This window comes from Cannabis sativa, chromosome 6 (assembly GCF_029168945.1).
Source record: "Cannabis sativa cultivar Pink pepper isolate KNU-18-1 chromosome 6, ASM2916894v1, whole genome shotgun sequence".
Taxonomy (NCBI): domain Eukaryota; kingdom Viridiplantae; phylum Streptophyta; class Magnoliopsida; order Rosales; family Cannabaceae; genus Cannabis; species Cannabis sativa.
This window is the reverse complement of record NC_083606.1, coordinates 57,049,911-57,068,826: the sequence shown is the minus strand read 5'-3', so window position 1 is coordinate 57,068,826 and position 18,916 is coordinate 57,049,911.

Here is an 18,916-nt window from a genome sequence, read left to right as displayed (position 1 = left end):
TCCATGCATTCAACATGAGCTTTACTTTAACCAATGCTCTGGAAAGAACATAGCACTTCTCCAAATGCAAGTAAACTCTGTTGTAGATTATCATATCAGTAAAACCCTATGTCTGATAAATCTAGGAATCTTTATTCACATAGTCATGTTTAATTTCCAATGTGTTGACAACACAATAAACAGGATCAAGTATGTGAAAAGGGTTTCAGATGAATTTATACATTATGTACATATAATCATGAAATAAATCATGTGAACCATGCAACATTAAATGTTATTTCTGATCTATATTAATAAGTAAATCTGATTATATTGAAATGAGTTTTATTTAGGGCATAAAACCCAACAAACTCCCACTTGCACTAATATAAAACAAAAAGTGCATTTCAAATAATGTCAACACCTCGATATACAAATCAAGTGTAGTAGTAGTAAACTCCTTGTAATAGGATTTGAGAGGCTGAATTAACCACAACCTTTCCTCCACTATTACTCTTCCTTAATCACAAAATCATTGATAATGTGAAATTCCTCTCTATATGTCCACTCTCTTGGGATACTGGATTCTATACTTTTGGCAACTACTTTTGGTTAATAAGGAAATAACACTAGTAGTTTAGGCACCAAAAATGTATAGAACTTTCCTTAGACTGAATAAGTACCTTTCCTGCAACTTTAACATTCAGTCCCTTCCTGGTAGACCTAGAGACTTCAGATAGGTTTTTTACACTTCTCAAAAATCACTATTCCACCCCCAGAGTAACCACCATCTTATCAGAAAGATTTTCTAGCACAAAGGCAAATTTCGAAATCTGATGTGGTGTAGTCTAAGAGTTTTAAACACACCCTTATTGACTAACATATAGTTCCTCTTCTTAATCTTAAGATTTACTTGATTGTCTTCCAATGTTCTTTTCCTGGATTAATCTGATACTTACTCATTACTCCCACTCAACAGCATGTGTCTGGTCTAAGGCATACAAAAGCATATCTAAGACCTCTCACTGTTGATTTAAGAAATTCTTTCATGGCTTTATCTTTTCTGGAATAGTTGAGACTTTTCCTTAGATAAATAAAATCTATGCCTAAGAAGTTGTGAAGCTTCTATAGATTGCCATTAGAAAGAAAATGCTTCAGCATCTTACTAAAGTAATTTGCTTGCATTAGAGTAAGTAATGACCAGGTATACCACAAGCCATAAGTTTAGATAAACTCAAACCTATAATACTAGGAACAGGAAGTTTTGTTAAGTCCATAGAATAGACTTATTAACTAAAATTTCCTTTTATGTCCTTGTAATAGAAAACTTTAGGTGATTCCATGTGAATGGATTAAAACATAGTTCTATTGGCTTTTCTTCTTAGTTTCTTATCTTGACAATCCATTACTTGTTTAAACTCACAATGGATTTTAAATCACTAGTGTCTCCCAAGTCATAAGAAGGTGAGTTCCTAGAAACTCTCCTACTACGACAAGGTACCGTGAATTATGTCTAAGAAAACTAAATGGTATTAACCTCTTTGGTTGTGACAAGACAAAAAAGGCAGTGGGATCATCATATGTCATATAAGATGATAGAACACTTTTGGAATCAAGAAAAATATCTCCTTTATTTGCCCCTTTATTTTCAGACTTAGTCATTTTCTTAGAAAAGTAGTACTTGTTTGAACAAACACTTTCTTATCTATTGACTATGGGATGGTCCACCCCTAATCATTTAGAATAGCTAACAAACCATGGTTAACAGTTCTAGCTTTTCTTAAGATTTTGATTAGGCCATCCATGAATCTAGTAATGATTTACATTAAGTATACAACCATTACATCATTCTGAAATTGTACTACCATAGAAGGAATTAGGCAACGACTAGTAACTAATCATCAACATGCAACTCAAAATTTCTGGGGAGGTGAGTTTGGATATAATTCAAAAATCAATTTAATGATCTTTGAACTGCATATCAACTAACTATTTCTCCACCCCTATCAGTTCGCAAGATCTTTAACCACTTACCTTAATGGATTTAACCATTGCTAGAAATTTAAGAAATTTTTCAAACATTTCAAATTTCTTTGCATAAGGTATAATCTAGAGTGATCGTTTAAGATTACAACGAAAAAACTCATATCCACCCCTGAATGTACATCCATCTGCGAATGAGATGAACTACTTTCAGTGGATATAGGCATATTAACTCTTTGCAAAGATGATCTTGTTAAATCCACTATGAACAAGATACAAATGCCATAGATTAAAAAAAAAATGTGGTAGTGTCTTTTGATGACTTAGGTTTAGTTACATCAAAGAATTCTTAGAATAGTGCAAGTGGATCCTGGTCACAAAATACCTAACTCATATTCCATACAGTTTGAATCCATTAATAGAAATGGATATTAAACACTTGAGAAAGTGTAACTGTATTGTATCCTCGAATTAGAAATATAAGAAAATTTCTGTTTGGAATCTAAAATTAAAGTCAAAGACTTAAATTTATACCAAATATTATGAGTAATTTTATCTTGGACTACCACTACTAATTTAACTCTAAGTCTGATTTGCCCATACAAGTAGGAGATTTCTAAGATTGACGATTTATATCAATTGGGAATAGAATTTCGGGATTATAATCATATGAGTCATTTAATTTCTTAAGAGAAAATATAGAATGACATGAAATGATTTATAGACCATTCATCCAATGATATGATATTGAGTTAATTCGAAATGAATAAGCTAAGAGGAATTAGGATAATTTCATTTATTAAATTAGAATCCAACGATGCTTCGATTAGCGAAAGTCAAAGTAATCTTATTTATACAATCTTCTTGTTTCATATCGTAAAAATACTAGTCTAAGGTGTCATCAATTGATGAACAGCTAGATGTCGCATATACAATATTTATCTTTCGAGATCTAACACTATTATGTATGTCTAATGGTGAAAATCCACTAGGGATTTATCTCATTAGATAAACAAACCAAGTTAGACCAACAATAAAGATTTGAAATTAAACTACAACTTAATAACAGAAAATAACATGGTTCAATATAAATTCATACACAATTCAGAAATTATAAACATATAGCAAGTAGGAATGACAAGTGAAAATACTAAAACATACAATCCTAAATAATTTCTAAGGTTTTCAACAAACTGATATCAGTGTCCCGTTTAGGCGAGAGTCAAAGCTACCATCCATTGAATAGGGTTGTCAGCTCATCTAAAATGTTAAACATTCTAGCAACCTTTTATTCGCTCAAGATTGGAATTCAGCGTTGTCCCGTTTATGCGAGAGTCAAGGCAATTCTATCTTATGAGCTTCCACCATTGTTTCATAATTTGCAAGTCAAGTATGGTCGCCACAATTAGGGTGATCCATACCATACAAAACACTTACAAACTACTTATCATTCGAGACTAAACGGTGCGAAATTGCTAATGAACGTTCCTCCATTAGGGAGGATTACTCACTAAAACAAACGCGATGTAAAACCAACAATGGATATCGAATATCTTAATAATAAAGCTCATTATTTAAAGAGAGTTGTATTTTCTTTGATTCTCTTTATTTAATCTATTTATTTTAAATATATATTTATTAAATAATATTGTCATTTAATATAATTATTAATTAGACATACAAAGTCTCTTAATTAATAAATAAACCTAGAAACCCTTTTCTTTACAATTTCATCCTTACTTAGTGAGAATTCAAATTAGACATAGTCTAACTTTTAAAATTATAATTAATTAATTATAAATCAATTATAGAGTCTTACAAACAATATGGTCTCAACTAGAATGGGGACCATGGATCTATATTGCTGAGCTTCCAATAAGTTGAACCAAATTTATCAAGTAAATCCCTAACTTATTAATTCCTTGTTGAATCCACTCTTAGAACTTGGAATTGCACTCTCAGACTTATATATAGCATATTATATGTTCCACGATATAGATATGCTATCTCATTTAACCATTGTTATAATCTTAATGTGATCAAAGATCCTCTATATAGATGATTTACATCTAGATATGATAAATTTACCGTTTCCACCCCTCAATGTATTTTGCCCCTTAAAACGCTTAGCTACCTGTAAATGATGTTTTAGTGATCTAATATATAGTCACTGAAACAAGAGCTCATCCATTTACTTCTATTTAGCTAAGCTCGAAGGGAATCATCACTTGACTTCTATACACCAGTAGAAGCTATAGATTCCATATTTATGTTCAGCGCTCCCACTCAGTTATGATATCATGTTCCCAAAATATACGTATCACCCTGACCCAAAAGTAGGCTTAACTAATAAATCAAAGAACATGAATAGCACTCCTGAGATTGAGCCTAAGCATATCAGGATTTAGATTCTTTTAATCTAAGATCAACTACTGACATTGACTTGGAAAGATACAACGGTAAGTTTATAATATCTTTGACCAAGTTCAATATCGGTCCAGTCTAATGTATACTCCATACATTCGAAACTAGTATACTTTACCAATGTCCTGGAAAGAACATAACACTTACTCCAAGTGTAAGTATACTTCATTACTGATTATCACATCAGTGTAAATCCAAAACATTGATGACAAGAGACTTAGTCTTTTGAATCATATAATCACAATCACATTCCACTGTGTTGTTAATACTGTAATTGTGAATAAATATATGTTCTGGACTTAACTGATTTTGTGCATATATATATTAAACCATAAGCATGTAAAATACATGTACACATAATCACTTCAAAATTCTAAATTGATAACTAATCAGATTGTAATGGGTTTTATTTAGGGCACAAAACCCAACAAACTCCCACTTGCACTAACATAAAACAAGTTGTGCATTACAATCAATCTTTTGTCTTCATCTTCAGATCAAGTGTAATATATTTGAATCCACCCATATTGGTGGAACCACGTTCATAAAACTTATGAAACATCCTTAACTATATGCTTTACTCATCAAGGGATACTGAAATCCTTACTGCTTATTAAGTACATCTGAACAAACAGAAGACATATCTCTCAAATTTTAAAATTTGGAATTGAGATAATGCAGTGTAGAATTTTCTTCAGTAAGATAACTTTCTGGTAAGTTTGAATTTACAAAGTTATATTTATCTTCTCTGATGGAGCTTGAATTATTATAGATGGGTTTTTACACTCTTCTACAATAATTCCTCCACCCCCAGAGTAACCACCATCTCAAATTCTTAATGAATTGGTGTGGATATTAGGATTACTAATGTATAGTTCCTTAATATCTAACATATAGGTCACTTTCATAAATCTTTCTTGATTGTCCCATAATGTTCCTTATTTGATTACATCTCAGATTGCTCCCACTCAATAGCAGATGTCTGGTTAAAAAAAAATTAACCTCTAATTGTTGTTTTGAGGGATATCTCGTTGTGACTTATTGTCTTGGTCTGAAATTGTAAGTTTCTTTAAGACTAGGTCATCAACATAGCAGTCTAGTATTTGAAGTGTAAAATACTTGCTAGAGACTAAGCAATCAAATTAAGATACCATAAAATGTTATGAGGATTAGAAATCTTGATGCAAGTCATTCGAATAGACTATGCAAGAATTATTCTATCTTATTCTCATATTTCTGACAATTTATTTCTATCCACGTGAATGGTTAGATTTGTTTTATCAGTGGTGTTCTTAAGTTCCTATCACAAGTGTCAACCAAATGAAGATGGGTAAAGAATTTTAATATTCTCCCACTCAATTAAGGTAGTGTGATACATTATCAAAGAACTTTATTGGTATCATTATTTATTACAACAGTAAATCTAAATTGGAACATATAATCAAGATCAAGGATTTATTCTGATAATAGCTAATTTATTATATTACTTCCTGTTAGGTTTTATGCCCTAAATAAAACTCCATTTCAATGTAATCTATTTTATTCAACATCAATAAAGAAATAGAAGTATTTTTCATTCATTTGTGTATGTTTTGGTTCACTTTATCAATTGCTTGACTATTTGATTTATAAATTCATCTTAAACCCTTTTCACATACTTGATCATGTTTATTGTGCTGTCATCACATTGGAAAGTAAACATGACTATGTGAATAAAGTTTCCTAGATTTATCAGACACAGGGTTTTACTGATATGATAATCTACAACAAGAGTTTACTTGTATTTAGAGAAATACTATGTTCTTTCCAGAACATTGGTTAAAGTAAAGCTCAGGTTGGATGCATGGAGTATGCATCGGAAGGGACCGATATTGAACTTTGACTTAGATTTAATTAAACTTACCGTAAAATCTATTCAAGTCAATATCGCCAAGTTGATCCTAGATCAAATGATCTTAATCCTGTTATGATTAGGCTCAATCTTGAAAGGCTATTCGTGTTCTTTGATTTGTTAGTTAAGCCTACTTTTAGGTCAAGGTGATACGTACATTTTGGGAACACGGTAGTGCAATTGAGTGGGAGCGCTAGCATAAACATGGAATCTATAGCTTCTATCTGGCGAATAGTAAGCAAAGGATGATCTCCTTCGAGCTTGACCAAACGAAAATAAATGGTGGAGATCTCATTTCACATAAGCTGAAATATCATTTATACGGGGTCAAGTGTTTTAAGGATAAAATACATAGTAGGGTGTTACGGTAATCTAATCCCTTTACAGTGTAGATCATTCATATAGAGGATCATTGATCAAATTAGGATTATAACAATGGATAACTAATGATGTGTCTATATGGTGGAACACATAGAGCATTATATATACTGAGAGTGCAATTCTAAGTTCTATGCGTGGATTCAACGAAGAATTAATAAGTTAGTGAATTTTAGTGCTAAATTCTTGATCTACTTATTGGAAGCTCGGTTATATAGACCCATGGTCCCCCCACTAGTTGAGATAATATTGTTTGTAAGACTCGTGTAATTGGTTTTGATTAATCAATTATAATTCACAAATTAGACTATGTCTATTTGTGAAATTTTCACTAAGTAAGGGCGAAATTGTAAAGAAAGAGTTAGTAGGGGCATATTTGTTAATTATGATACTTTGTATGGTTCAATTAATAAATATGATAAATGACAATATTATTTAATAATTATTTATAGTTATTAAATAGTTAGAATTGGCATTTAAATGGTTGAATTAGGAAATTGGCATTTTTGAGAAAATCAGATACAAAAGGTGTTAAAATTGCAAAATTGCAAAAAGCAAGGCCCAATCCACTAAGCCATGGCCGGCCACCTTTGTAGGCTTTTTAAGTTGATATTTTCATTATTTTAATGCCAAATAATTCAAACCTAACCCTAGTGGAATGCTATAAATAGATAGTGAAGGCTTCAGGAAAATTACACACAATCTGAATCAGAAAAACCTGAGCCTTCTCTCTCTTCTCTAGCCGCCACTCTCTCTCTCTATTCTTCCTTCATATTTCGAACCTACTTTAGTGATTAGAGTAGTGCCCGCACACATCAAGCAATACCTCAATCATAGTGAGGAAGATCGTGAAGAAAGATCATCAGCAAAGGAGATTCAGCATCAAGGATTCAGAGAAAGAGATCCAGGTTCAGATCTTGATAATACTCTGCTACAGAAAGGATTCAAGGGTTAGAGATCTGAACGGAAGGAGTCATTTAATTCCGCTGCACCCAATGTAAGGTTTCTTAAACTTTATATGTGTTTAATTTATCGTTTTAGAAAGTTCTTATTTAGGATGTTAATAAACATACTTGTGAGTAGATCTAAGATCCTGGTAAAATAATTCCAATAACTGGCCTCAGAGCCATGGTAATTGATTTACTTGCAAGAAATTTGGACTTTAAAACGATTGTTTGTATGTTTTTGGATGGTATCATGTTGTATTGAGTGTTATTTGATGATTGATTGATGTTTGTAAATTTTCGTGAAAAATAATTGCGATTCTGTTTCTGGAATTATTTTTATTGGATAGTATGGAAAAAATTAAGTAAGGTACTCTTTTACAGAACTCAATTTCGATTTTATTTGAATTAGTTATGAATTTTTGAAGATTTGAAAAAATCGGGGCTCTGCTGAAATTTTCCTGCGATCGCGAAAACTGTCCGTACAGCTCACAATTTTTTCGTTTTTCTTCGATTTTTCATGCTTTTTAATGGAATTAACTTTCGATTTTTTGTGTAGTTCTATATTTATACGATTACTATTCCTAATTCAATTTTAATTATCATTTTGAATTAATTTAATATTTTTTAAATTTAATTCAAGATATTAGTGTAATTTGAATTTGAATAGAATTAGTATCTATCTTCTTGCTTAAAAATCTATCTTATTTTAAAATTTGATTATATCTTATCCTATTTTAAATTTAAAAATAAGATAACTATAATCATGTAATTTTTAAATGATATAAGATATTTTTGCTAATTTTTTAAATTTTGTTATTTTATTTATTTAAATTTCATTTAAAATTTGAAAAGATATTCATTTATCTTTTCTAATTTTTTATTTAATTTATATTTATAAAATAACATTTAAAAATTTAAAAGTAGTTAGCAAAAATTTTCTGAAATGATATTTAGGTTAGTTGAAACCTAATTTTTCAAAAAATTGTAGGTTTAATTTTAAATTTAAATATTTAATTAAATTTCAAAATTTTTTAATTTTTCAAATTTTTTTTTTAAATTTTCGAAATTTTTTTATTAATTATTTAATTTAAAATTAAATAAATCCTACATCCAACTATCCAACTAACCTTGTTGCAGGAGTATGTGTTTTAGCTTGTGTGTAAGTTTTCAAAACCTATTATTACTTGATTGGAAATAGTCATGGTTACTTTTTGCCAGATCTAATGATCTGATGGCTCCCTTGGTCAAGATAATAATTTGTAACAGGTATATTTACAATCTTCTTTCATCTGTGTATGACCTAGCAACATGATAGGACCCATCCAAAGTGTGCCTGTGTGAGCCTATGTGTTTAATTTTATTATAGATGCATATAGGTTGTTGTTGCTAAAATAAATTATCATAGTTCTTGATAGAATTTATTTAGGCCCATTTAGTATTTGGGCCTATTCAATTAATAACAGTTGTTCTTATTAAGGTTAAATTCCTCTCTTTTGGGCCTTGTGTGAGAGTTGGGAGCCATAGAAGTGGGTACGACATACTGAACCCAGCACCCCCTCACATGAACCACCCCAATTGTGAAGGCCCATTTGCCTGATTTGAATGACTGTACTAGGTTAATTACACTAGTTTAACCTAATTAAAATTGATTAGCAACATAATTAATTTCATTTATTTTGAAATTAATTTAGAAAATCATAGTTTAAAGAATTTTATATTCTAAGCTAAACTATATGTATTTTCTTGTATTTAATTAAATATAGAATTATAACCATCTAGATTCTTTCTGAAGCTTAATTTAAATTTTTCATTAAATATTCCTATTTAAGTTGATATTTGGTTACCTACAACTAACCAACTTAAATCTGAATATCTTTTGAATTTAAAATTTCAAAATTAAGTTGAGGAATTTTAGGCATTGGTTATTAAGATTCTTTAGATATTTTTTAAGTTAATATCTTTTCGAATATTAACTTAAAATGGAATATTTTAGATATTTTTTAGGTTAATATCTTTTCGAATATTAACTTAAAATGGAATATCTTCAAATTAAGTGGTTATAACTTAATTTTAAATTTAATTAAATCTGATTTGAAAGATATTTAAGTTGATTTTTTTTAGATTCTTCTAAAACAACTTAAACAAGATATTTTCAAATTTGTTCCATTTGTTATTCGAATTTATTTTTCGAAATTAATTAAAGTTGATTTTTTTATTTAAACCAGCTTTGATTTGTAATTTTTCATTATTATATTATGGAACTTGTTCGATATTTATTTGAATTTATTTTTCAAATTTAAATAATAATTGAAAATTAATTAAAGTTGATTTTTTTTTATTTAAACCAACTTTAGTTTGTAATTTTTCATTATTATAATATCGAATTAAAAATGATTATACAAAATACATATAATATTTTAAATAATGAGCTTTTAATCAAGAGACATTTGATCTCCATTGTGGGTTTTACACCGCGTTTGTTTTAGTGAGTAATCCTCCCTAATGGAGGAACGTTCATTAGCAATTTTGCACCGTTTAACCTCGCATGATAAGTAGTTTGTAAGTGTTTTGTATGGTATAGATCACCCTAATGGTGGCAACCATACTTGACTTGCAAATTATGAAACAATGGTGGGAGCTCATAAGATAGAATTGCCTTGACTCTCGCCTAAACGGGACAACGCTGAATTCCAATCTTGATCGAATAAAAGGTTGCTAGAATGGTTATCATTTTAGATGAGCTGACAACTCTATTCAATGGATGATGCTTTGACTCTCGCCTAAACGGGACACTGTATCAGTTTGTTGAAATACCTTGGAAAATAAACTATGTTAGATTTAGTATTTCTATAACATATGTCATTACTTGTTATTTTCTAAATTGTGTATGAATTTATGAGCCAAAACCTTACTTCTGTTTTATTGATGTGTTGTAGTGTCATTATGAATAACCCTCACCCCGATCCTCTCTTAGTTACTATCTTAGCAAAAGAACTCTATAGTGTGAAAATGCATCCTGGTAGTTGCATTAACTCGCACCTGTTGATGATGAATCTGAAGTTCCAAAAGGCAAATCTACTAGGAATTGATTTATCAAGAGAACAATGGGTCCAACTCATCCTTAATAGTCTTCCTCCGGAGTATAATGAATTTGTTATCTCTTACATGATCAACAATTCTAACTCCTCCGACATGGACAAGCTCGGCGAATTACGAGCCCATGAACGGAACTTGATTGCAATGGGTCCCCCTGGGTTTGCAATCAATAATCGAAGGAAAAGGACTAGGTATGAAGGATCTAGCAAAATCGCTTCTTCAAGTACAATTATCGGACATAATCTTCTATGTTCGAATTGTAATGGAAAGGGTCATCATGAAGAACGATGTCCTGTGCTTCTAAACAATTCAAACGAAGGTAATGCTTTTGTCTTTGAATCATGTGTTTTAGAGAACGACAAATCCATCCGGATTGTTGATTCCGGGTCTACTAACCATGTATGTTCTTCACTTGGCTTGCTTGAAACTTGGGAAAATCTGCTTCCAGGAGAGTTAAAGCTTAAAGTTGGCAATGGCGAATTAGTATCGGTCAAAGCTAGAGGAAAAGCCCGCATCAAGTTTCAACAAAGATTTTTAATTTTAGAAAATGTTTTATTTATTCCAAACTTTAGTAGAAACTTGATTAGTGTCTCATGTTTGCAAACACAATCTTATAGATTGAATTTTTCGAGTACAAATTGTTCAATTTCTCGTAATGGATTTCAAATATGTGTTGCTATAATGGAACAAGGGCTTTATGTTTTAAGACCGAGTACTCAAATCTTACTAAATAGTGAACTTTTCAGTGTAGCTAGACCTAGAAACCTAAAAAGAAAAGAGATTGATAATGATGATCAAACTTATCTATGGCATTTACGTTTAGGTCATATAGGCTTTGATAGATTCAATAGGCTCACCAAAGACAGTCCATTGAAAAATGTCGTCTTAGGTGAACTGCCAGTATGCGAGTCCTGCCTAGAAGGAAAAATGACTAAACGTTCTTTCTCTGCAAAGGGAGAGCGTGCCAAAATCCCTCTAGGGTTAGTGCATTCCGATGTTTGCGGACCTTTGAATGTCAAAGCCCGAGGTGGTTATGAGTATTTTGTCACTTTCATTGATGATTTCTCTAGATATAGTTTTCTTTACCTAATGCAAAAGAAATCTGAAACGTTTGAAAAGTTTCAAGAGTTTCATGCTTTGGCCCAAAACCAATTAGGTAAATCATTAACGATCTTGCGAACTGATAGGGGTGGAGAATATATGGATATGCAGTTCAAAGATCATTTAATTGAACTTGGAATTGAATCCCAATACACTGCCCCAGCCACTCCACAACAAAATGGAGTTGCAGAAAGAAGAAATCGCACTCTTTTGGAAATGGTTAGGTCTATGCTGAGTTATTCAACTCTGTCTACGTCCTTCTGGGGATATGCTATACAGATGGCAAATGACATTCTAAATGTTGTTCCATCTAAAGCAGTCCCTAAGACACCCGTCGAACTTTGGAATGGTCGAACACCTAGTTTACGCCATTACAGAATTTGGGGGTGCCCTGCTCATGTCTTAAGAAAGAAATAAGGCAAACTTTAATCACGTACCGAAGTATGCATGTTTGTCGGAAATTCTAAAGAGACTAGGGGTGGACTATTTTATAGTCACAAGGATAATAAAGTGTTTGTTTCTACAAATGCTACTTTCCTTGAAGAGAACTATATTAAAGACTACAAACCGAAAAGTAAAGTTGTTCTAGAGGAATTGCTATCAGATATAAGTCCTTCCAATGTTCCGTCCTCTTCCACTCGTGAAGAAGACAATCCCACTCCCTCAGTTGAACAAACTGAGAAATCTACTACTAAAGTTTCTGTTCAGAAGACAACCGTAGCTCGTCGTAGTGGGAGGGTTTCAACAAAACCTGCTCGTTATGGCTTGGATGGTGAAATCAATATGGTCGTAGGTGATGGTATTGATGACGATCCATTAACCTATAAACAGGCAATGGCTAGTTCGCAACGGAAACGATGGTCAGCCGGCATGGATTAAGAAATGGATTCCATGAAAAAGAACAAAGTCTGGGAATATGTAGACGCACCTGACGACTATCATCCGATAGGATGCAAGTGGGTTTACAAGAAGAAAAGAGGAGCTGGAGGCGAAGTCGAAACTTTTAAAGCTAGACTTGTAGCCAAGGGTTATACCCAAAGAGAAGGTGTGGACTATGAGGAAACTTTTAGTCCTGTTGCCATGCTCAAATCCATCCGAATTCTTCTCTCCATAGCTGCTGCTTTCGATTATGAAATCTGGCAGATGGATGTCAAGACTGCCTTCCTTAATGGGGTACTTGAGGAAACCATCTATATGGAGCAACCAGAAGGTTATGTTCTTCCTGGGCAGGAAAAGAAAGTTTGCAAGTTAAACAGGTCTATCTATGGACTTAAGCAAGCTTCTCGCTCATGGAACAAAAGGTTTGATGAAATCATCAAGACCTACGGCTTTCTTTAGAATGAAGATGAACCTTGTGTTTACCAACTCAAGGAAGACCAAATAGTAGTATTCCTGGTCCTTTATGTTGATGACATTTTGATCATTGGAAACAATGTCAAGAAAATGACTCACATCAAGGAATGGCTCAACACTCAATTCGATATGAAAGATTTGGGTGAAGCAGCCTATGTTCTTGGTATTCAGATTATCGTAAACCTAAGAACGGATCTCTTGCTCTCTCTCAAACAACCTACATAGACAAAGTCTTAGAGAGATTCTCCATGAACAACACCAATGGGGCAAACATGCCTTCTAGATATGGTATTCGTCTATCTAAGGAACGATCCGATCGATCCTCAAGAGATAGAGGACATGGCAAAAATTCCCTATGCCTCTGCAGTTGGAAGTCTAATGTATGCAATGTTATGCACTAGACCTGACATCTATTATGCTGTTGGAATCGTGAGCAGGTATCAGTCTAATCCAGGACAAGAACATTGGAATGCAGTTAAGTATTCTGAAATACTTAAAGAGTACAAGGAATCTTGTGTTAGTCTACAAGGGTGGTGCTTTAAATCCCATAGGCTACACTGATTCAGATTTCCAGGCAAGTCTTGAAGACAGGAAATCTACATCTGGGATGGTGTTTACTCTTGGGGGTGGAGCAGTGGTTTGGAGAAGTGCTAAACAAACCGCGATATCGGACTCAACTATGGAAGCTGAATACATAGCGACGGCCGAAGTCGCTAAAGAACTTGTCTGGCTAAGAAAGTTCTTCACCAGCATAGGAGTTGTTCCTGGAATGGAAAAGCCTCTGGTACTACTCTGTGATAACAATGGAGCAATAGCAAACAGTAAAGAACCTCGAAGCCACAAGAGAAGCAAACACATTGAAAGGAAGTATCACATTATTAGAGAATACGTGGCAAGAGGGGATGTACTAGTTGAGAAAGTTGACACAGAGGACAACCTAGCTGATCCATTTACCAAAGTCTTGGCCGTGATAGCCTTTGAAAAGCACCGTCAGAATTTAGGATTAATTGATATGTACTAATTAGTTTTATATTAGTGCAAGTGGGAGTTTGTTAGGTTTTATGCCCTAAATAAAACTCCATTTCAATGTAATCTATTTTATTCAACATCAATAAAGAAACAGAAGTATTTTTCATTCATTTGTGTATGTTTTGGTTCACTTTATCAATTGCTTGTCTATTTGATTTATAAATTCATCTTAAACCCTTTTCACATACTTGATCATGTTTATTGTGCTGTCATCACATTGGAAAGTAAACATGACTATGTGAATAAAGTTTCCTAGATTTATCGGACACGTGGTTTTACTGATATGATAATCTACAACAAGAGTTTACTTGTATTTGGAGAAATACTATGTTCTTTCCAGAACATTGGTTAAAGTAAAGCTCAGGTTGGATGCATGGAGTATGCATCGGAAGGGACCGATATTGAACTTTGACTTAGATTTAATTAAACTTACCGTAAAATCTATTCAAGTCAATATCGCCAAGTTGATCCTAGATCAAATGATCTTAATCCTATTATGATTAGGCTCAATCTTGAAAGGCTATTCGTGTTCTTTGATTTGTTAGTTAAGCCTACTTTTAGGTCAAGGTGATACGTACATTTTGGGAACACGGTAGTGCAATTGAGTGGGAGCGCTAGCATAAACATGGAATCTATAGCTTCTATCTGGCGAATAGTAAGCAAATGATGATCTCCTTCGAGCTTGACCAAACGAAAATAAATGGTGGAGATCTCATTTCACATAAGCTGAAATATCATTTATACGGGGTCAAGTGTTTTAAGGATAAAATACATAGTAGGGTGTTACGGTAATCTAATCCCTTTACAGTGTAGATCATTCATATAGAGGATCATTGATCAAATTAGGATTATAACAATGGATAACTAATGATGTGTCTATATGGTGGAACATATAGAGCATTCTATATACTGAGAGTGCAATTCTAAGTTCTATGCGTGGATTCAACGAAGAATTAATAAGTTAGTGAATTTTAGTGCTAAATTCTTGATCTACTTATTGGAAGCTCGGTTATATAGACCCATGGTCCCCCCACTAGTTGAGATAATATTGTTTGTAAGACTCGTGTAATTGGTTTTGATTAATCAATTATAATTCACAAATTAGACTATGTCTATTTGTGAAATTTTCACTAAGTAAGGGCGAAATTGTAAAGAAAGAGTTAGTAGGGGCATATTTGTTAATTATGATACTTTGTATGGTTCAATTAATAAATATGATAAATGACAATATTATTTAATAATTATTTATAGTTATTAAATAGTTAGAATTGGCATTTAAATGGTTGAATTAGGAAATTGGCATTTTTGAGAAAATCAAATACAAAAGGTGTTAAAATTGCAAAATTGCAAAAAGCAAGGCCCAATCCACTAAGCCATGGCCGGCCACCTTTGTAGGCTTTTTAAGTTGATATTTTCATTATTTTAATGCCAAATAATTCAAACCTAACCCTAGTGGAATGCTATAAATAGATAGTGAAGGCTTCAGGAAAATTACACACAATCTGAATCAGAAAAACCTGAGCCTTCTCTCTCTTCTCTAGCCGCCACTCTCTCTCTCTATTCTTCCTTCATATTTCGAACCTACTTTAGTGATTAGAGTAGTGCCCGCACACATCAAGCAATACCTCAATCATAGTGAGGAAGATCGTGAAGAAAGATCATCAGCAAAGGAGATTCAGCATCAAGGATTCAGAGAAAGAGATCCAGGTTCAGATCTTGATAATACTCTGCTACAGAAAGGATTCAAGGGTTAGAGATCTGAACGGAAGGAGTCATTTAATTCCGCTGCACCCAATGTAAGGTTTCTTAAACTTTATATGTGTTTAATTTATCGTTTTAGAAAGTTCTTATTTAGGATGTTAATAAACATACTTGTGAGTAGATCTAAGATCCTTGTAAAATAATTCCAATACTTCCATGTTTAAAATTATGTGTCACAAAGAGTGTTGTGGAATAAAGTCCACCCCTAAGTATATAGAGATTATGATCCACCCCTAAAGGTTGTAAAGATCATAATTTTCTAAGTGTAATAGAGATTATGTGGAGTTGAATATAATCCAGAGTTCATTAGATATAAAGATCGTTGAACTGCATATTATTCTTAACTTTTTCTCCACCCCTATCAGATCAAAAGATCTTTTTATTAAACAAATTCTTAATAATTGTTTTAGAATTAACAATTATTCATAAATATAGAAATAATTTCTAGTGTTTATGTAGTAATAACTCTGTAAGGAGTTTAAATAACTATAGAATTTGTATCAATAATAAAAACACGTACACATCCAAACATAATAAATATAATAATTGGTAATTGATTTATAAGATAAAGTAATGAAGCTCAATTCATAAATTGCAATTTATTTGTAAAAAAAACTTTATTATAAATTAAAAAAAATTGTTTGCAATATTATGAAAGCAGGGAATGAAATCCCAAACTTGAAATCTAAATTGTTTTAAAAATGAAACAATTAATTCAAAAGTAAATAAATGAGCTTCTTCTTTATCTTGACAAACTCCATCCTTAATCCAACTTTCAGATCCAACTCGCTAAGACAGCATCCGAGTTTAATAAGCTTGAGCTATAAGAAGAAAAATAAACAAGGTTAGTAGTCCAGAATTAATAATCCAAATGGATAATAATTCACTAAAACACATTAGTTTATGGAAAGAAATACCTTGTTTCTTTGCAAGAAGCTTAGGACATTGGGGTTTCCATTCCAATGTCCTTTCTCATTGCAGTAGAAACATTTTCCTTTTGGTGTATCACCAGAAGGTGCAGCCTTTTTGTTCTTAGCTGCTTTCATAGCTTGAGCTCGCTTCTTGGAATTTTTCCACTTCTTCTTATTCTTGGATTTGGAAGTAGAGGCAACATGTGCCTCAGCATTATTCGTTCTATTAGCATTTCCAGAATTCTGAGGTTTACTCCCTTTCTTCTTGGGTCCTCCAATCAAATTTTCATATGTCTGAAGGTCATTGACTAACGTATGAAAGGCTTGTTCCTTCTTGTTCATGACATAATTTAATGTATAGGGCAGAAAATCTGGAGTCAGACTATTCAAGATGAGACTCACTTGAGTAGTCTGATCCATTTCAGCACCATGATTCTGGGCTTCCTGGAAATAACCTACCGTTTGGAGAAGGTGATCACGCACATTCTGATGGGGTTCCATTCGTGCGTTGATGAATTTCTTAGTCGCGTCAAAGCGAGACTGGATAGATGACATACCGAATAGCTCAGGTAACTGCGTCATGATTTCTGCAGCCGTGACAGCGTTAGCAAACCTTATTTTCAAGGTGTCAACCATGCTGGAAAGCATGAAGTATCGAGCTTTATTGCTAGCATTCTGCCAACGCTCGAACTTCTCTTTAACAGCTTTGGTTGCATTGTCACCTGGCTGTTCAGGAGACGGCTCAGTCAACACAAACAGGGCACTTTCACCTATGAGAGCAATATTAATGTTCTCTCTCCATTTAGGGAAGTTAGATCCATTTAGCTTATTTTCAGTCAATACTGACAACATGGTATTCGACATGGCAATTCAGGATACTACAAAATAATTAATAGAAATCAATTATGGTTTAACACAAAATCCTATTCAGAAATTATTAGCACATAGCAAGTAGGAATGACTAGAGAAAATACTAAAAAATACAATCCTAAATAATTTCCAAGGTTTTCAACAAACTGATATCAGTGTCCCGTTTAGGCGAGAGTCAAAGCTATCATCCATTGAATAGAGTTGTCAGCTCATCTAAAATAATAAATATTCTAGCAACCTTTTATTCGATCGAAAAGAGAATCTGACGTTGTCCCGTTTAGGTGAGAGTCAAGGTCATTCCTATTTCATGAGCTCCCACCATTGTTTCATACGTTTGTAAGTCTTATACATTCGCCACCATTAGGGTGATCAATACTAATATAAAAACTTACAAATATACTTATCTTTCGAGATTAAATGGTGCTAACTTGCTAATGAACGTTCCTCCATTAGGGAGGATTACTCACTAAAACAATAGCTATGTAAAACCAACAATAGAGATCGAATTTCTTGATAATAATAAAGCCCATTATTTAAAATATATTTTCTTCTAAACTTTACTTATTTTAATTATATATATTTATTAAATTTTAAAATTTAGAATAAAACTCTAAATAAAATTTAATTTAATATTTATAAAATTAAACTTAGATGGTTAAGAAAATAAAATAAATTATTTCCATCTTAGTATTAATTTTCCAATAAATATTAAGAAAATTACTTAATTTAAGTTGTATTAATTGGCAACTCAAATTAAAACTTTCTATAAATATACATATTATATTTCGAAAAATTAAAGTATAAAATTATACAATTTTCGAAATACATTGAAAAATAAATTAATCTTTACTAGAAAAATACTTCAAGCAAGAATACTATCTATCTAGATTTTCTCTGACTAATTAATTCAATTTCTAATGATAATATATTTTAGTTCCTTAAAATTAATCATTAAATGAAAAAATCATTGATTTAAGTTGATTCAAAATTAATTAAAATAATTAATTTACAACTTTAATCTATTTTTCAAGATGAATTCAAAATCATCTTGCACAATCAAATGCAATTTCGAAAAATGATTAATAAAGTAAATAAAATATATTTTGAAAATTATTCAAATTTAAGTTGTTATAAAAATACTCAACTTAAAATAATTTTCTATTTAATTAAATATCATGATAAATAACAATATT